The sequence below is a fragment of the Aristolochia californica genome, unplaced genomic scaffold (genome assembly GCF_029961685.1).
Source record: "Aristolochia californica isolate CCGP_79_NKW_82.1479 unplaced genomic scaffold, dmAriCali1.0.hap1 SCAF_9, whole genome shotgun sequence".
Lineage (NCBI taxonomy): Eukaryota > Viridiplantae > Streptophyta > Magnoliopsida > Piperales > Aristolochiaceae > Aristolochia > Aristolochia californica.
In genome coordinates, this window is record NW_027182290.1 from 24,336,001 (window position 1) to 24,343,128 (window position 7,128).

The 7,128-nt window shown below is 38.4% G+C and overlaps 1 pseudogene; it reads right to left on the bottom strand.

Moving 5' to 3' along the window:
• Nucleotides 1-279: 279 nt before the first annotated feature.
• Nucleotides 280-6,749, bottom strand: LOC137940676 (nucleosome assembly protein 1;2-like; annotated as a pseudogene).
• Nucleotides 6,750-7,128: the final 379 nt, after the last annotated feature.

Here is a 7,128-nt window from a genome sequence, read left to right on the forward strand (position 1 = left end):
CTCACTGTCCTGGAGTACTGCAAACACCTCCCCATATGTTGCGAACTCTACCACTACAGTTTGAATCCATTTCAGATGAAATTTTCATGAAGTTCCAAATTCAGAGGGAAGTGATGAAAAGAGACCACCATGTTGACTGCAACAGCAGCAACAATTTTAAATTGCATCATTCTCTCACTAGACCCTAACCCATTAAGCACTACATTAGCGGGAGGACCTTGACCATAAAATAGTTGTTGTCCCACCCCTGGAGCACCTGGGAAATAAAATGGAACATGATCAGCAACTATAGGTGGCACTGTAACTGGCCTCATTTGGATGAATTGACTCTGCTGCTGCTTGCGCTTTTGAGGCCTCTCTTACCCCATGCGGTACTCTGCTCTTTCCCTTCCGTCCAGCCGATACCTTATTTGATCGGTTTTTGGCAGCAATGTCCTCTTCATCAACATCTGCATCATCTTCATCCTTATCCCCTTTTATATCATCAAACTCGTCACCCTGAACAGCCTTTCCCATAAACCATGAGACAACATGTGGGATAATTTTGGCTCTGACGGTGGATCCAATATCATAATCTTGGTCTATTTGAGTATGAAGTAGTTCAGCAGTTTTTTCACTCCCTGGAAGCCACTGAATCTCTGTCCCTGTTGCTTTCTCTAAAATTGTTTTATCCTCAATGAACATGTGATAAGTTTTGATGAAGACAGTATTTGTAAAATATGGATTGGGATAAAAAATAGAACTCCAGCTTGCAGCCCTTTGGAGTATCAATCCTAGACCACTTGATATCTTTCAAATAGTTACGAGCCCCTTCATCACGCTCTTGTATCTCCTATGCAAGCACTTCATTAGTTTGCATCGCTATAAGCCAGAATTTGGAAACACCTTTCCCCTCAACTGCATTTTCTTCACCAAAAACCTCCTCAATGGGTGTTGTAGATTCTTCGATTTCAATTACTCCATTTATTATCTCATATCTCTTGGTATATATTGGTTCATAAAGTTTTTGGTACTTGGCTGCATTATATGTTTCTGTTTGTAGGTTCTGCTGTGTTGCCCTTATCTGCACTGCAATAGCAACAGCCATATGAGATAGCATCATCATCTTGGGCTCAAGAGCTCCACTAATGGTACACGCAGTAAGAACATATATTACCATCACTGCTGCAACTACTTTCTGAATAATCAGCACTGGTTGCAGCAGTGGCACTGTGGGCAACACTGGATGCTGCAGTGCCACAGCAGCAACCTTCTTTTGCCCAACAAAATCAGGAGCAGCCAATCGTCCTCCTTGAAGGATTTCTCCCTTTAAATCATAGAAGATTTTTGTCATCTCCTTGGCAATCTCTGGATCCTTGTTATAACTCTTGTAGCAACGGCCCCATCTGGGGTTCCTACAAATAGCAATACATGGAGCAAAAACGTACTGAATCCCAGTGGCCGTGACTTCCAAAACAGCTTCTTCTCCAATCATCTTCACAAGCTAAGGATCCAAGTTCTTCAAGGACAGGTTCACCCCTTGGAACTTGGCTATAGTCTCCTTATTATTCTGCTCAACCCGTCCCTTCAATTCCATCTCTCTTTCTGATTTCTTCTGGGCCTTCCCAACATACCACTCCTTGTCATCAATTTTTTTCCCATTAAGCTCCTCAACAGCTAGAGCAGTATCTTCTGCGTTCTCAAAGTTAAAAAATCCAAAACATTTGGATTTCTCATCTTCTTCACTCATTACTACAGCGCTTGTAATGTTTCCATACTCACCAAATATTTTCTTCAAATCTTCACCACCAAATGGCACACCAGGTTGAAGAATTATGACAAACAATGGTCGAACATCATACAATTCATCCAAAAGAATTAACACAACTTTTTTAAATGGACTGTTACTGTTGGAAAAACGACCGAAGCAGCCACGTTGTTGTTATATTTATTCACCACACATGCATTCTTAACAGTAGAAACAACACTAATGCATACTTTTGCATTCTCAAAGTCAACAAAACCAAAATATTTGGAATTCCCATCTCCTTCTCGCATGACTACAGACATGGGACCCAAAAAATTAAGCCCCTCAACATCTTTTGCTGCCTTCTCAAATTTAACATGCATATCATGCCGGAGCATCCCATTAAGCACAAACATATATAGGACATTCACACTGCTGGGGGTCTCGTTAATAGAAAAATTAAACAGCCTCACATGTCAATTGAGCAACGAACCCACGCACAATGATTGTGCTCATCAACAACAAAACATAGCCCCCCAAAAAAAATTCAGCAATCCCCATAAAATTATTTCTATGAATCCCAACATCCCCAGCAAAATTTCATCTCAAAATTCATACACCCAAGCTCGAATACCTTCAATTGGGTATTTTTTCTCTACTTCATGGAACAGATAACCTCCAGGCAAAAATTCAATTAGCGTCGCTCATCCCCTTGGAGCCCCTTCACCCCCATGGAAAAATCGAGTAGACATAAAATTTGATGGCATTTTAGAAGCTTACCCCAAAATACGTTGAAGTGGGTTCCCCACTGGACTGCCGAGAGCTGGATTGAGAATGAGAGGTGGTGTCCGGAAGTCAAATCTCATCGGACTTGTTTCCCACGGCGCCAACGGAGCCTCCTCACTGTTCGGTGGCAAAGAGCAGCCCTTTTGGGCTTTGCTGCTTGAGGATTTTACAAGACAAAGGGATCTTGGAAACACATCCTTGTCGGAAGAATCGTCGGAAATATTACCTTCTCCTATTCTAGGAGACATTCTACTGGCCGTGAGGAGGGTTTTGTTTAGATCGAACCCACAACAGCCATTATCAATGAGGTTTTGGCAGAATACCCTTTCGATTTCCCAAAGTCGAAGTTCCCGCCATCTGATTTCAGAAGTTTGGAGGCCAATTTTGGATTTGAAGTCGACTTCAATTTCTCGTGTGCAGGGTCCCTCTCGTTTGATTTCCATGATCCGGAAATCAATTTTGTTTGGCCCGTCACTGGAGTTCCCTGCTCAGACATATTGAAATTTTCAGGCGCTTGGCCTTTCTGCCCGTCCGAGACAGAGATGATGCAATTTCCTAGTTGTCCGTCCAAGATGGTGTATGCAGATTTTTTCCTTCTGTGCATATGTCTTGCTCGGAGATTTTAGGTCGTATGACCTTTTCTGTGGAAGCGAGTTTCTCCCTTGCGGCAGCGAGTTTCTCCCATGCAAATCGTTCAATGGAAGATGCACGCCATCTTTCGTCAAATGCTCTATACAATGCAAGTAGGGCTTCCAATTCGTTGTGCATGGCAATACATAATTCTTGGAACGAAGAATTAGTGTTCTTTCCTGCGGCATCAAATTTCTCCCTTATTCATCAGATGCTCTATCCAATGCAAGTAGGGCTTCCAATTCGTTGTGCCATAATTCTTGGAACGAAGAATCATTCATTGTGCTCCCGCTCTGATACCAAGTTGTTACGGTCCCGGGTCATGGATCGAGTAACACGGCGTGGGATCTGAGGATCCAGCACTGTGAGTGTATTTCTGGACTCGGTAAGGTCAGAGAAAACCCTTTCTTGGACTGATCTTGATCAAGTCGTAAACACTCTCTTTGATGAAGGTAATATGGTGCTCGGTAGAGGTCAAGAACCCAGATATGATGAACGTGAAGGGTAGAGGGAAAGTATTACCTTTTCTTGACCATGACAAAGAGGGTTTCACTCCTATTCTTGCTGCTGCCCGTGCTAGGATTGTAGTCCTAGCTTGGGTAGCCCTTGACCTACGTTGGGAAGCTCCTTCCTAGCTTCTTGTTGGACTCAATGCTAGAAAGAGACCTGCTTGATGCTGCTCGCGATGTAGGACATGAATTCTCTCAATTCTGGCTTGGTAAGAGAGGGAGAAGCCTTCTCTTCTTCCTGGTGATGAAGAGGAGGTTGAAGCCTCTCTTTGAACTCGAAAAAATGGACAGAAAGTCTGCCTCCCTTGCTCGGTGTGAATCAATGGAGAATGGATCAAGAGTGATGGTAGGATATGCAGATTTTTTAGGAAAATCTATACCTCGAGACTTTCAAGGGAGATCTCTAACCCTAGAACTCATCAAGTTGAGTCAAACCTATTTAACCTAATTCTCAATGCTTGTCTTTCTCATTACTCTTACCCCTTAAATAGGGTTGACCCTTACAAGGTTTAAGATAAAATATTACAAACATACCCTATAAATGAAATATTCCAAAAATACCACTGTGACTTAAAACTGAACTAAAATAAAGTAAATTAAATAAAAAAATTAAAATAATAATGGTATTGCATGCATAATAGTATGAGGATATTAATTGTTGTTTCATTAAGGGCAATTTAGATATTTCACTCTTGTACTGCAGTTGCTCTAGTTTTCTCTTTATATTTAGGACGCCGCTATTAGGGTTTTATCATCAGAGAAGTATCTTGAGTTGTGACCCAAAAGAGGTTAGAGAAAAACACCTATAAGTGTGTGAGATTTCTCTTGTAAACTATTTTCATCTTCATAGTGGATTACTACAGTGGTAGAAGACAGAACGTAGACTCACCTCAAGGTAAACCTATAAATCTTGTGTGTTATTTCGTGTTTTCTTTTCCTTTCTTCAGTGATTATTATTATTATTGTTCTCGTTATTTTGGAATTAGGGCATCTAATTCCTTACACCTTCTGTGTGTGAGAATATCCTAAGAACATACACTTGATAGATTTTAGATCAAGTTTACTTTATTATGGTGATGTAACATGAACAAAACATAACATTTACACACGAAGATTAGCAAGGGAAGTGAAAAAGGGTCATCATTTGAAAATAATTTGAATTTATGGAAAAGAAAAAAAATTATTGACTTGTTGTAATAAGAGTACATGAGCCCCTATTTATAATAGAGGAAAGTAGTAGAGTCCAATTACAATTAAACTAACCTTGTCCCAATTACACCCAAACTCTAACACTTCAAGATAAGTCCTAACATAATTAAATAACTCAACACAAATAGAAGACTAACATAACTAAATCACCTTTAAACTAAAACTCTTCTGTGAGACCTATAATAATTGTGGCTCTGTAAGATTTCTTATTGTGAGAGTCGTGTAAGACTCTTCCATATTTGCTCTTCAATACTCCCCCTCAAGGTGGAGTTTATAACTTCAGCTTGCAATGAAAAGGATTCTTGGTCTTCAATTTTTATTTGCTGAAAAAAAAATCTTGAAAAATATAGTTCTTCGTAGATGCAAAAACTTTGTCTTTTGTGCTCCACTTTTCTTGAATATTTTGGTCACATAAAACTTACCACAACATATGGAACAAAATACTTATTTCTTGTACTTCTTCTTCTACTTCTTCCCCCTCAAGCTGGGAGGTAATGGCAATGATCCCAACTTGAACCAAATAACATAGATATAATAATAAGTTCCTCCATCACGGTGTCCCAACCAGGGCACCGACTCTCAAAGGTAGAAATGGGTGATAAGTGGGTAATGCCTTTCATTCACAAGACAGTGATAAAAGACCCATAGATATATATATATATAATTGGAAGATAGAGCCCATGCCCACACACCAAGGAAGGCCCACATATCCAAGTGTGTTAGAAGATGGGCCCAAGCCTATAAGACCAAGGAAGACCCATACAACCAAGAGATATAGAAGACAGGCTCAATGCCCACAGATCAAGGAGAAGGCCCATAGGCCCACATACAAAATGGCAGGATGGTAAATAAAGGGTCATCTCATAGAGATGACATTGATGTAATTAAGTTAAAGTTCCAAGGTTAAAATCCTAAACTCTAAACCCTAAGTTCAAGGGTATTATTGTAATATAGTAGTTTCATAAATCTATAAATAGAGCTTTAGGGGGAGGGTTAGAAATCAAGTCCATAACCCTTCTTCCTCCATTTTTCTCCCAATGGGTTTCTCACCCTTTTTCTCCATGAGCTAAATTCATGGAGTCCTGAAAATCAATATATATATATAAGGACACATAAAATAGTTCGTAACGAGTCCATCAGTAAATAAGGAAGTTGCACCAAATAAGATGTTGGAACTTATTAATAATCCAAGATAATAATCCAGTAGAAGATAGAGAACCGAGTCAAACCGAGTAAGATATCATACCAATATAGTCGAGTCGCAGAAGAAATATGTATAAAACTCGGGACCCGAATACTATAACCGAGGCAGAAAATAAGTGAGATATTTTCCTGATATTTTTTATCAATAACAACAACTCAAAAAGCGACACAAAAAATTTAGCTTTAATTTAGATTTTTCTATGTAACAGGATACCAACATGACCTTCGATTCTTCCAATGCGAATATATCCTTAAATATAGATCACATTTATATGAAATTTTCTCCTTCTAAAACTAGATTTAAATAAATTTCATCCAAGTATAACTTCTCTTCATAAAATATACTTCTTTTGAGATAAATAATTTGATAGATTTCAGTCTTTATAATCTCTTTGAACTAAGTACTCTTTTTCCTTTTGCCAGCATGACCATTGACTCTTCCAAGATCAATATCTCCATACAAAAACTCAGATCGAGAATTGGTTGAATAGGTAAGAAAATAAACTTACAAATATTTCTTTTAATATATAATTCTTTATATAAAGTTTTGTTCTTGATAGCATAAAATGTCTCAAAATTTGAAGCTTTCAATTGCTGCTCGAACCTTCAAATATAGATTTCTCTTTATAGAAAACCCTGATTACCAAAACCCATTTTGCATTGGGTAGACTCGAATATTTTTCCATAAATATATAATATGAAATAATAAATGCTCAGTATAGAGGTGAAAACACAAATAAAACAACGGGTATAGGAACTAAAAAGGGAAAAAAACTTAAATTGCTAGAGATAAAAGATCAAAAAAGGATCACATTATCTTTGTGGGTTGACCAAGTCAACTCACATAACCTACTCTGATACCATGTTAAATTTATGGAAAAGAGAAAAACTTTATTGACTTTTTGTGATCAGAGTACATGAACCAATTTATAATAAAGGAAAGTAGTAGAGTCCAATTACAATTAAACTACCCTTGTTCCAATTACACCCAAACTCTAACACTTAAAGATAAGTCCTAGCATAATTAAATAACTCTACATAAATAGAAGATTAGCATAACTAAAA